A 12,906-nucleotide genomic window follows, 5' to 3' on the forward strand; every position below is an offset into this window, starting at 1 on the left:
AAATAAGAATTAACTGGTTAATTTATTCCTCCATTACCTCTAAGGCAACCTGGTCACGATCAGCAAATTGTAAGTTCATATTCTGAACCCATTCATTGTCTTTGGCTTCACATAGTCACCAGATCAGGGTAGCATGTCTGAACGACTGGTGTCCTGTCACACTCACCTCAATAATAAGGAAATGCTTTGAGAGGCAGGTTAAGGACTACATCTGCAGCTTGCCACCACCCTCCAATCTGCCTCCCGTCACAACTGATCGACAGATGATGCAATAGCCACAGCTCTACACTCTGACCTTAAACACCTGAAGAAGAGGGATGTTTATGTGAGAATGCTGTTCTTGGACTACAGTTCAGCATTTAGCATTTAATTCTCTCCAGGCTTGACAAGAAGCTCAGACAACTCAGCCTGCACTCCGCCTTGTGCAGCTGGATCCTGGAATTCCTGTCAGCAGGTGGTAAGAGTGGGCTCCCTCACCTCTGCCCCTCTGACCATCAACACAGGAGCCCCTGTATCCTAAGCCCCCACCTTTACCCTCTGTATACCCATGACTGTGTCACAACCCACAGCTCCAATCTGCTTATTAAATTTGCAGATGATACTACACTGATTGCCCTTATCTCATATAATAATGAGGCAGTCTACAGAGAAGAAGTCATCACCCTAACACAGTGGTGTCAAGAAAACAACCTCTCCCTCAATGTTGCAAAAACAAAGGAGCTGGTTGTGGACTACACGAGGAATGGAGACAGGCTCACCCCTGTTGACAACAGTGGATCTGGGGTTGAGAGGGTGAACAGCTTTAAGTTCCTCAGCATAAACATCACCGAGGATCTCACGTGGTCTCTACATACCGGCTGTGTGGTGAGAAAAGCACAACAGCACCTCTTTCACCTCAGACAGATGAAGAAGTCTGGCATGAGTCCCCAAATCCTAAGGACTTTCTACAGGCGCACAATTGAGAGCATCCCGACTGGCTCTCATCACTGTTTTGTATGGGAACTGTACTTCCTTCAATCATAGGATTCTGCGGAGAGTGATGTGGACAGCCCAGTGCATCTGTAGATGTCAACCCCAAGTCACCCCAACCACTAATTGTTCCAGCTGCTACCATCTGGGAAACGATACCACAGCATTAAAGCCAGGACCAACAGGCTCCGGGACAGCTTCTTCCACCAGGCCATCAGACTGATTAATTCATGCCACTACAATTGTATTTCTATGTTAAGTTGGCTAACTTGTTGTACATAATATTTATTACAAATTACCATAAATTACACATTGCACATTTAGATGATGATGTAACATAAAGATTTTACTCCTCATGTATGTGAAAGATGTAAGAAATTAGGTCAATTCAATTCAATTCAATTCAGATTGTTTTCCAGTTTGTTTCTCTTTGTGAAATCATGTACCTTACAAGAACATTCAATAATCCTTGACTATTCTGCTGAATTATACCTAAAGAAGTTTATTTGATCTGTCCAGGCATCTGAAAGAAAATGACCAGTATTTCTGTACTATTATCACCCATTTCGATCTGTGGTCTTCCTCCAAAGGTGACTATCAGAAACAATTAGTTATGACTCCTAACATTCTTCATCATTAGTCATTGTAGATGTTTTTGATTTCTCAGCACTGGTACAGTGATAATAGTGAAGAAAGTAAATCCTGAGCACTAGGCTTGAATATTAAATCTATTTCTGTTCCGTATGTGTACTCTGAGCTAAGGACCCCCATCACCCAGGACATGCCCTGTTATCATTGCTACCATCAGAAAGGAGGTACAGGAACCTGAAAGCACACACTGAATAATTCAGGAATAGATTCTTCCCATTTGCCATCCACTTTCTGAATAGGCATTGAACCCATAAACGCTGAGTTGCTACTTTTTAAAAAAAATTCTATTTTATATAAAATTTTATAGGTGTACTTTTCTTTTTGAAATGTGTTTTTATGATCATAAGACTATACTAGACTCCAAGAACACCAGGTACAATAGGTCAACCGTATCAGTGATCTGTTCGAAGCTGCCGGCCGGGGTGTCAAAGGAGCCGACAGGTGAGTTGGAGGAGAAGCCAGCACTTGGCTGGGAGCAGGAGAAGCTGGCAGACAGGCCAGAGAAGGAGATGCCAGTGTTGGGTCAGAGAGGGTTCGGAGGAGCTGATCTGGCAGCAGACCATGTTGCTGCCTGCATTCTCACAGACCATCTTGGATGCTTCTCTTGTGATTGCAATACCCAGTTGGACATTGATAATGTGAGATACCGCATGTCTGTTTCACTTGTATGGTGGGGAGAAAGGCACCGAGGCAGCAGCATAGACTTGGTGGTAGTAAAGACAAGTCCTTAGTGGGTTTGCCTGCTGCAGCAGTGCAGGTGAGGTGACACTGGAGGTAGTGTCACATGGAGTCTGTACTCGATTGGGAACTGGCAGCTTCTGTCAGTGCTGTCATCTAGTGTTGAACTGGTAGAATGACAGGCTAGATTGCCGGGATGTTGGACCATCAATCTGCATGTTACTCAGGGATTTGGACCATACGTCTGTTTTCTTGCTTAGTGATGTGTATGTGTGTTTTTTTCTCTCTCGCTATTTTGAATGTATGTTATGCACCTGGGTCCCAGAGGAACACTATTTCATTTGACTGTATCCATGTATGGTCTGAATGATAATTAAACTTGATTTGATTTTATATATATATATATATATATATATATACTGAAATTCACAGTTTTCTTCTCTATTATTATGTATTTCATTGTACTGTTGCCACAAAGGCAACAAATTTCATGACATATACTGGTGATAATAAACCTGTTTCTGATTCTAATGGGATTAACTCATTCATTTTTCATGAATGGAAGTTATTGACCCTATGTTCAAGTCAATACTTTTGCATTCAACTTTTCCCTTGTAGCAGTAGGAATATGCAAATTTGCCACAGTGGACCACTCACTCTCTTCTTTTCCTCTTCCATGAAAATAATAAAACAGGCCTCAGTTACCATAAAGTTATAGAGCCATGCAGGACAGAACAAGTCCTTTTGACTCACAATATACGTGGGCTAATTGTCCAGGGGTTGAGTATTTTACTCAACAAAACCAGTCCCATTTACATGCTCTTGGTTTGTAGCCTAGAGATTGCTGGCAGCCTATCTCTAGCATATGCTGTTTCTTCTAGATGCAGTCCTTCATATTTCATAATGGTGAAATGCAGACTTGGGGCTAACTAAGTGCAGACAATGGCCTCACTAATACAATGGCATTGAGAACTGGGGAAGTCCTGACAGGTGGTCAAAGTTTACACTGTTATTGAATGCTTACAATTACCTGGCATTCTTAAACATTCAAAATGAAAAGAAACTTCCAAAATACAAAAAAAGTTTAAGTCAAGCTTTTCTTAAAATGCTAAAGCACTTCAAACACATTTTAAGCAACTTAACAGTTAAATAAGAAAATTCTCCAATAACCTCTCAGCTAGTATCTTCCATTAACTGAATGGTTGACTGTATTTGCATTAGGTTTAACTTGTAGCAGCCTCAGCAGATAAGCTTCCTATACTCAGTGCTGGTAAATTTTTACTGCACTGTTGGATGTGAACAGTGCATCTGTGCAGCACACAGTCAACAGCTTGTTCAAATGATGCTGCTACTAGTTAAGCTGATGTCAATGCTGGACATGTCCGATAACAAATTGTCGCATTAGTTCTGCTCAGTGCAAGTGGAACCGTAGATTCGGACATCTGTTGTGTAAGCTTGGCTGAGCAGCAAGTTAATTGGAACTTCAGTGATGCTCTTGGAATCATGTTGAATTGCTGATAGTCTAATATATTTGATTCTAATAGATAGTGAAGGAGCTGTTTATTAGAGGAAAATATGTAGATAACTTAGCTATGGCATTGAAAGAAGACATTATGCTAACATTTTTCTTCTTATTTAAATGTCATTGGAAAGTCATGACAAATTGGACAGTTTGAGCTTAATAATGTTCACAAGGAGGAATGTGTTATATATTGCAAGGCTGTGGAATATTTTCAGACTGTACCGTAGTAGCAAAATTGATTAAAAATCTAAGCAAAGCAATTGCCACCAATCTGCAACCCCACAGAGTTGTTATAGTTGTGTGACATGCCCACAGTTCCAATGATTGCTCCAAGAGTTGAACTCTCTATTCCAATCCTTCATTGGCAATTACCAAGCATACAATTAAGCATTATTGAGTGTTATCTCAGTGGTCAGCAAAGATATGACTCCGAGGTCCCAAGCTACAAACAGCCATGAAAATATGCATGAATACGTAACTTATCCTCTTCATTTTTACCATGCCTCCACTAATATGACTAGTTACCATAATAAATGTGCAACACAAAGCAAATAGAGAACAGATACGTGGCTCTTACATGTACTAACTGAGCTCTCTGATAAGTGGATAACTTCGAGCAGAAATAGTCAGTTTTGTACAGACAAAGAAAGAATTGCTGTAATTTGTAGAATTTAGTATAAATTCTGGAAGGCTGATTTATTTCCTTTGAAAGACAAAACACTGTTCCTTAAGCTCGCATTAAATCTATTATAGCAATGCAGGAAGCTACAGAGAGAAAAGTCAGAGGAGTGGATGACGAATTAAAGTAGAGGTCAACAGGAAGATTGAGATTGCTCCTGAAGGATCAGTGAAGCTTTACAAATCAGTCAACTAATCTGGCTTTATTTTTTTTCTCTGGAATGTAGAGAAGGTCACATTGTCAGCAGTGATGTTTCACACTACATTGGAACAAGATAAACCAATTGCTGAGTCACCTTGAAAACCTGTTGGGGTCCCTGGATGATGACCTCATCAGGCAAACAGATAACTGTTGTCCCTCTGTGGTTATATAGGGTATTGAATGAGAACTGCTTGCTGCAGATGGACGAATAGACCAAAGAGCCACAAAGGGAACATTCCAATCAAAAAGCTAGTATTTTAAGGGAGGGTAATATTTATCAGTTGGTTTAAGCTGGCAGAAATTACAAAGGATGATCCATTAAATGTGGAGGGTGTAGGTGTGGAAGATGAGAACCTGGAAAACTCTGTGCCACTCTGAACAGGAGGAGGGCATGTGAAAGAGGTGCAGGCAATAGATGAGATATGATTAAGATCTCTGTCCACTGCAGCAGTAAAAAAAAAAGGTCTTAGTAAAGTCCTTGTTTGGGAAGGTTTATATTTCAGAGACACCTGTGTGAAAAGGAGCATTACTGGAGCGAAAACGAGGGAGACAGACAAACCCAGGCATCAGGGTATTACAAACACTCCTTTTATCCTATCCATTCCATCACTCTCCCAGCAACTTAATATTACCTTATTTTTCTTTATTTTTCCCAAAGGATCTTCAACCTGAAGCATTAATTGTTTCTTCTTCCACAGATGTTTTTTTTCTCTGACAGCCCAGTCAAATTGGGAATGAGTGCAGGCTACTCACAGGACCATAAGTAAGATTCTTAAAATGGAGCATTTGTGGGCTATCAACATTTTCAGGCAGCCTAATCAAGTTGCAATTCACTAGCGAGGGCAAATAAAAGTAAGGCAGGGACAAGTGGAGTGCCCATTGTGTCGGAGGACCAGTGCTGGAGTGGGGAGGCTTTGGCTCATCAGGCTGGGGCAAGGAAAACATCTGGTAAGTCTCTTCTTCTTCATACTTCCACTGTTATTACATTGTTGCCGCAGTGAGGATGGCTCCATGGGCTCTGTTGTGTTATTTGTGTGAGATTTGGGTATTCTGGAAGAGTTCCAGCCACTCATATAACCACACCTGTACCAGGTGCACTGGGTTGCAACTCCTGAAATAACACAATAAAGAACTGGAGCTGCAGCTCAATGACCTTCTGGTCTGACAGGAAACTGGGGAGGTGATAGATAGGAGCTACTGGGAGCTGGTCACCCCTAAACTGCAGGAGAGGGAAAAGAAATGGGTAGCTAGTGCAGAGCACCCCTGTGGCCATTCCCTTCAATAATAAGTATAGCACTTCGGTTACTGTTGGGGGAAGCTGCAATGAGAGGCAAGGGGGGAGAAGAGGACAGGGGATTCCATAGTTAGAGGAGTAAGCGAGAGATTCTGCAGATGCGATAAAGACACTCAGGTGGTATGTTCGTGCACAGGTGCATGGGTCAGGGACATCTCTGATCCGGTCCACAGTATTTGAAAGGGGGAGGGGGAGCTCCCATAAGTCCTGGTGCACAGAGACACCAATGACATAGGTAGGAAAAGGGAGGAAGTCCTGAAGAGGAAATATAGGGAGCTAGGTGGAAAGCTGAAAACCAAGACCTCCAGTTTACCAATCTCAGGATTGCTGTCTAAGCTACGCACCAGTGAGGGTAAGAATAGGATGGTTTGACAGGTGAATGCATGGCTAAGGAAGTGATGTAGGGGGCAGTATTTCAGACTTCTGGAGGATAGAGATCTCTTCTGGGGAAGATACAATCAGCACAAAATAGACAGGTTACACCTGAACCCGGAGGGGACCAATATCCTTGTAGGTATGCTTGCTAGAGCTCTAGGAGAGAGTTTAAACTGATTTGGCACAGGGATGGGAATGTGACTGACAGGGCTGAGGATGGAGCAGCAGGTATACAAGGGGAGTCAGTGTATAGTGAGACTGTCAGGAAGGACGGGCTGATGACTGGGCAAAATTGCAATCAGTTGTACAGTAACATGGGGACAATTTGAAAAGGATGATGAATATGGGACAAAAGGTGTTATATTTGAATGCACGCAATATATGGAATAAGGTAGATAATCTTGCAGTGCAATTAGAGATTAGTAGGTATGATGTTGTGGACATCACTGAGTCGTGGGTGAAAAAGATTATAGCTGGGAGCTTAACATCCAATATTACACATTGTATCGAATGGACAGGCAGGTAGGCAAAGGTGGTGGCTTGGCTCTGTTGGTACAAGATGATATCAATTGATTATAAAGAGGTGACATTGGACCGGAAGACGTGGAATTGGTGTGGGTAGAACTGTAAGGGTAAAAAGACTCTGATGGGAGTTATTTACAGGTTTCCAAACAGTAGCCAGGATTTGGGCTACAAATTAGAATAGGAGATAGAAAATGCATGTCAAAAGGGCAACGGTACAATGGCCATGGGGATTTCAAAATACAGGCAGATTGGGAAAATCAGGATTTTGGATCCTAAGAGAGAGGATTTGTAGAATGCCAATGGGATAGCTTTTTAGAGCAATGTGTGGTTGACTCACGACTATTCTGGATTGGGTGTTGTGTAATGAATCAGAATTTGTTCAGGAGCGTAAGCTAAAGGAACCCTGAGGGAGCCAGTGATCATACCATAAACTAATTCACCCTGCAACTTGAGAGAGAGAAGAGAATGTCAGATGTATTAGTATTACAGTGTAATAACAGGAGTTATAGAGGCATGAGAGAGGAGCTGGCCAATGTTGATTGGAAGGGGACACCAGCAGGGATGACAGCAGACTAGCAATGGCAGAAGTTTCTGGGAGCAATTCTGAAAGCACAGGAAAGATACATCCCAAAGAAGTATTGTAAAGGCAAGATGACACAACTGTGGCTGATAAGGAAAGTCAAAACCATATAAAAGCAAAGGAGAGGGCATATAATAGAGCAAAAATTAATGGGAAATTAGAGGATTGGGAAGCTTTTAAAAGCAAACAGAAGGTAACTAAAAAGTCATAAGGAGTGAAAAGATAATATATAGAGGTAAGCTAGTCAAAAATATCCAAGAAGGTACCAAAAGGTTTTCAAATATATAAAGAATAAAAGAAAGGCGAGGGAAGATATTGGACCATTGGAAAATAATACCTGAGAGGTAGTAATGGAGTACAAGAAAATGACGGACGAACTAAATAAGTAATTTGCATCAATACTCACTATGGAAAATGCTGGCAATATGTCAAAAGTTTGACAGTGTTAGAGGGCAGAAGTGAGTGCCGTTGTCATTTCTAGCAAGAAGGTGCTTGGGAAGCTGAAAGATCTGAAGGTAGGTAACTCAGCCAGACCAGATGGACTTAACCCCAGGGTTCTGAGAGAGGTAGCTGAAGAGATTGTGGAGGCATTAATAAAGATATTTCAAGAATTACTACATTCTGGCATGGTTCCAAAGTTGTGAATGAAAATTGTGAATGTCACTCCACTCCTCATGAAGGGAGGGAGGCAGAAGAAAGAAGCCTGACCTCAGTGGCTGGGAAGATGAGGTTTCAGGGTACTTGTAGACACATGATAAAATGGGCCAAAGTCAGCATGGTTTCCTTAAGGGAAAATCTTGCCTGACAATCCTGTTGGAATTCTTTGAAGAAATAGCAATAAACGAAGTAGAGTCGGTGGATGTTGTGTACTTGGATTTTCAGAAGCCCATTGACAAGGTGTCACATATGAAGCTGCATAGCAAGATAAGAGCCCATGGTATTACAGGAAAGATATTTATATGAACAAAGCATCAGCTGATTGGCAGAAAGCAAAGAGTGGGAATATCGGGAGCCCTCTTTGTTTGGCTGCTAGTGACTGGTGCTGTCTGCAGGGATCAGTGTTCGGAATGCTTCTTTTTATGTAGTATGTCAATGATTTGGATGATGGAATTGATGACTTTGTGGCCAAGTTTGAGGATGATACAATGATAGGTGGAGGGGTAAGTAGTATTGAGGAAGCAGGGAGGCTGCAGAATGACTAGGCTAATAGGCTAAGAAGTGGCAAATGGAATACAGTGTCAGGAAGTATATGGTCATGTACTTTGGTAAATGGAAGAATAACCATATAACCATGTAACAATTACAGCACGGAAACAGGCCATCTCGGCCCTTCTAGTCCGTGCCAAACACTTACTCTCACCTAATCCCATTGACCTGCACTCAGCCCATAACCCTCCATTCCTTTCCTGTCCATATACCTATCCAATTTTACTTTAAATGACAATATCGAACCTGCCTCTACCACTTCTACTGGAAGCTCGTTCCACACAGCTACCACTCTCTGAGTAAAGAAATTCCCCCTCGTGTTACCCTTAAACTTTTGCCCCCTAACTCTCAACTCATGTTCTCTTGTTTGAATCTCCCCTACTCTCAATGGAAAAAGCCTATTCACGAAAGAATATAGACCTAACTTGTTCAACCTTTCCCTGTAACTTAGGTGCTGAAACCCAGGTAACATTCTAGTAAATCTTCTCTGTACTCTCTCTATTTTGTTGACACCTTTCCTATAATTTGATGACCAGAAATGTACACAATACTCCAAATACAGCCTTACCAATGCCTTGTACAATTTTAGCAATACATCCCAACTCCTATACTCAATGCTCTGATTTATAAAGGCCAACATACCAAAAGCTTTCTTCACCACCCTATCCACATGAGATTCCACCTTCACGGAACTATGCACCATTATTCCTAGATCACTCTGTTCTACTGCATTCTTCAATGCCCTACCATTTACCATGTATGTCCTGTTTGGATTATTCCTACCAAAATGTAGCACCTCACATTTATCAGCATTAAACTCCATCTGCCATTGTTCAGCCCACTCTTCTTACTGGCCTAAATCTCTCTGTAAGCTTTGGAAACCTACTTCATTATCCACAATGCCACCTACCTTAATATCATTTGCATACTTACTAATCCAATTTACCACCCCATCATCCAGATTATTAATGTGTATAACAAACAACATTGGACCCAGTACAGATCCCTGAGGCACACCTCTAGTCACCGGTCTCCAAACTTACAAACAGTTATCCACCACTACTCTCTGGCATCACCCATCCAGCCACTATTGAATCCATTTTACTACTTCAATATTAATACCTAACAATTGAATCTTCCTAAGTAACCTTCTGTGCGGAACCTTGTCAAAGGCCTTACTGAAATCCATATAGACAACATCCACTGCTTTACCCTCATCAACTTTCCTCGTAACCTCTTCAAAGAATTCAATAAGATTTGTCAAACATGACCTTCCACGCACACATCCATGTTGACTGTTCCTAATCAGACCCTATCTATCTAGTTAATTATATATACCATCTCTAAGAATACTTTCTATTAATTTACCCACCACTGACATCAAACTGACAGGCTTATAGTTGCTAGGTTTACTTAGAACCCTTTTTAAACAATGGAACCACATGAGCAATACGCCAATCCTCCGGCACTATCCCTGTACCTAATGATATTTTAAATATTTCTGTCAGAACCCCTGCTATTTCTACACTAACTTCCCTCAAGGTCCTAGGGAATATCCTGTCAGGACCCAGAGATTTATCCACTTTTATATTCCTTAAAAGCACCAGTAATTCCTACTCTTTAATCATCATAGTTTCCATAACTTCCCTGCTTGTTTCCCTTGCCTTACACAATTCAATATCCTTATACTTAGTGAATTCCGAAGAAAAGAAATTGTTCAAAATCTCCCCCATCTCTTTTGGCTCCACACATAGCTATCCACTGTGATTCTCTAAGGGACCAATTTAATCCTTCACTATCCTTTTGCTATTAATATAACTGTAGAAACCCTTCAGATTTATTTTACCTCACTTGCCAAAGCAACCTCGTATCTTCTTTTAGCTTTTCTAATTTCCTTCTTAAGATTCTTCTTACATTCTTTATATTCCTCGAGCACCTCATTTACTCCATGCTGCCTATATTTGTTGGAGATATCTCTCTTTTTCCTAACCAAGTTTCCAAAATCCCTTGAAAACCATGGCTCTCTCAAACTTTTAACCTTTCCTTTCAACCTAACAGGAACATAAAGGTTCTGTTCCCTCAATAGCATAGGCTATTTTCTAAATGAGGTGGAAATTCAAAAATCTGAGGTGCAAAGTGTCTTGGGAGTCCTCATGCAAAAATCCCTAAAGGTTAATTTGCAGGTTGAGTCAGTGGTGAGGAAAGCAAATGCAATGTTAGCATTCATTTTGAGAGGACTAGAGTATGAAAACAAAGATGTAATGCCGAGGGTTTATAATGTATTGGTGAGTCCCTGCTTAGAGTATTGTGAGCAATTTTGAGTCCCTTACCTAAGAAAGGATGTGCTGACATTGGAGAGGACTCAAAGGAAATTTGTGAAGATGCTTCCAGAATGGAAATGTTTATCATATGAGGAGTTTTGATTGGTCTGGGCCTGTACCTGATAAAATTTAGTAGATTGGTAGATTGAGAGGGGATCTCATTGAAACCTGTCAAATATTGAAAGGCCTAGGTGAGAGAGGTTTTCTATTCTGGAGGAGCCTAGGACTAGAGGGCATAACCTCAAATTAGAGGATGTCCCTTTGGAATGGAGGTTAGGAGGAGTTTTTCTGAGCCAAAGGGTGGTGAATCTGTGGAATTTGTTGCCACAGGGTATGGAGGACAGGTCATTGAGTGTATTTAAAACAGAGGGTGATAGATTCCTGATAAGTTAGGGCATGAAAGGTTATGGGGAGAAGGCTGGAGAATGGGGTTGAGAGGAAAATGGATCAGCCATGATTAAATGATGTAGCAGGCTCAATGAACCAAATGGCTTAATACTGCTCGAATATCTTATGGTTTTATGATGCCTGACCTGTTGAGTGCTTCCAGCACTTCCAGATTCCCACTAATTGAGCTTTTTTGTGTATTTGTCATCATTATTCATGGATGTATATGGTTGCTTTTTAAAAAGTGAGCTTTTGCACCGAGATTGCATTATATTTTTTGCTTATACTTTATCTTAAAAGATGTCAAGGTCAATGTCACATTAGGATTTCACAGATTACGAATTAATCTTATCAATGAGACCCCCCCCCCCCGGTGGAAATAAGGCACAAGCAATATGAAAATCAATGTTGTCATTGCAGCCCTGTTTTAGCACACATCCGTTGCCCTGATGGCCTTCCAAATGGGCCAGCGCTTGCTTGCTTCAGGAATGAGAGCCATTGTATTATAACAACCTATAATAATCAATGAACCTCCTTCCACTGAAACCAGTAATCAAATGGACCAAACAGTCATTTCTCAAAGTAATCTCCACCGGCCGTATAGATTAAAGTAACTATGTTCCACTACTGTTCTATATTGGAACATTTATCCAGAGGAATAATTTAATGTAAACAGAACTTAGTTCAATCTAACATCAAAGTCATCACATGCAGTGTTCCAGCAACTTATTTGTTAGCTGAACACTTTTCAGTACAGGTTGCCCAGGTTCAATTCCCATCACTGCCTGTAAGTTTATACTTTCTCCCAGTGACTGCATGAGATCCCCCCCCCCCCCACCACCCAACAGTTCAAAAACATACTAGTTGGTAATTGGTTATTGTAGATTCTCCTGTGATTAAGTGAGGATTAAATTGGGGGATCGGTGAGTGGCACAGCTCAAAGGGGTGAAGGGGCCTATTCTATATTACGTCTCAACAAATAAATAAAATTGGCCTGAATGATAATTGAAAGCAATTAACCCATCAAATATAAACATCAATTAAATGAGAGATGCCACCTGTTGTCTTCCCTCAGCAAACTCAGGGAGGATCCCGTTGACTTTCTCTCTCCCCATTGTGCTTGGATGCTGAAGCCAGTTTTCCTCACTCCTGACCTCTGCTGTAGTAAAGATCAATTATCATAACGGATGTTGATATTGAAGCCTAGAAAATCATTGGTGCCTTTGCTATGTTTGAATATCTATACCTGGCCAGAATTACTTTGAGATAATTATATATTAAACTAAATAGTTTTGTGCCTCATTCAATGCAAGTAGTGGTCATGTCATTGATTATTGACGTTATTTCCACTATAAAATGAATGATTGTGAAGCTTTATTAATAATGACTGACATGTTAAGATTCCTTATTCAGTACATCTTTAATTATTATTTAAGTTTCTTACATATGCATGTACCATAAAATTAAGTTTTTTTTCTTCATTATTATTAGGCACATTTATGCTGCCGATATACTTCC

Source organism: Hypanus sabinus, chromosome 14, assembly GCF_030144855.1.
Source record: "Hypanus sabinus isolate sHypSab1 chromosome 14, sHypSab1.hap1, whole genome shotgun sequence".
Lineage (NCBI taxonomy): Eukaryota > Metazoa > Chordata > Chondrichthyes > Myliobatiformes > Dasyatidae > Hypanus > Hypanus sabinus.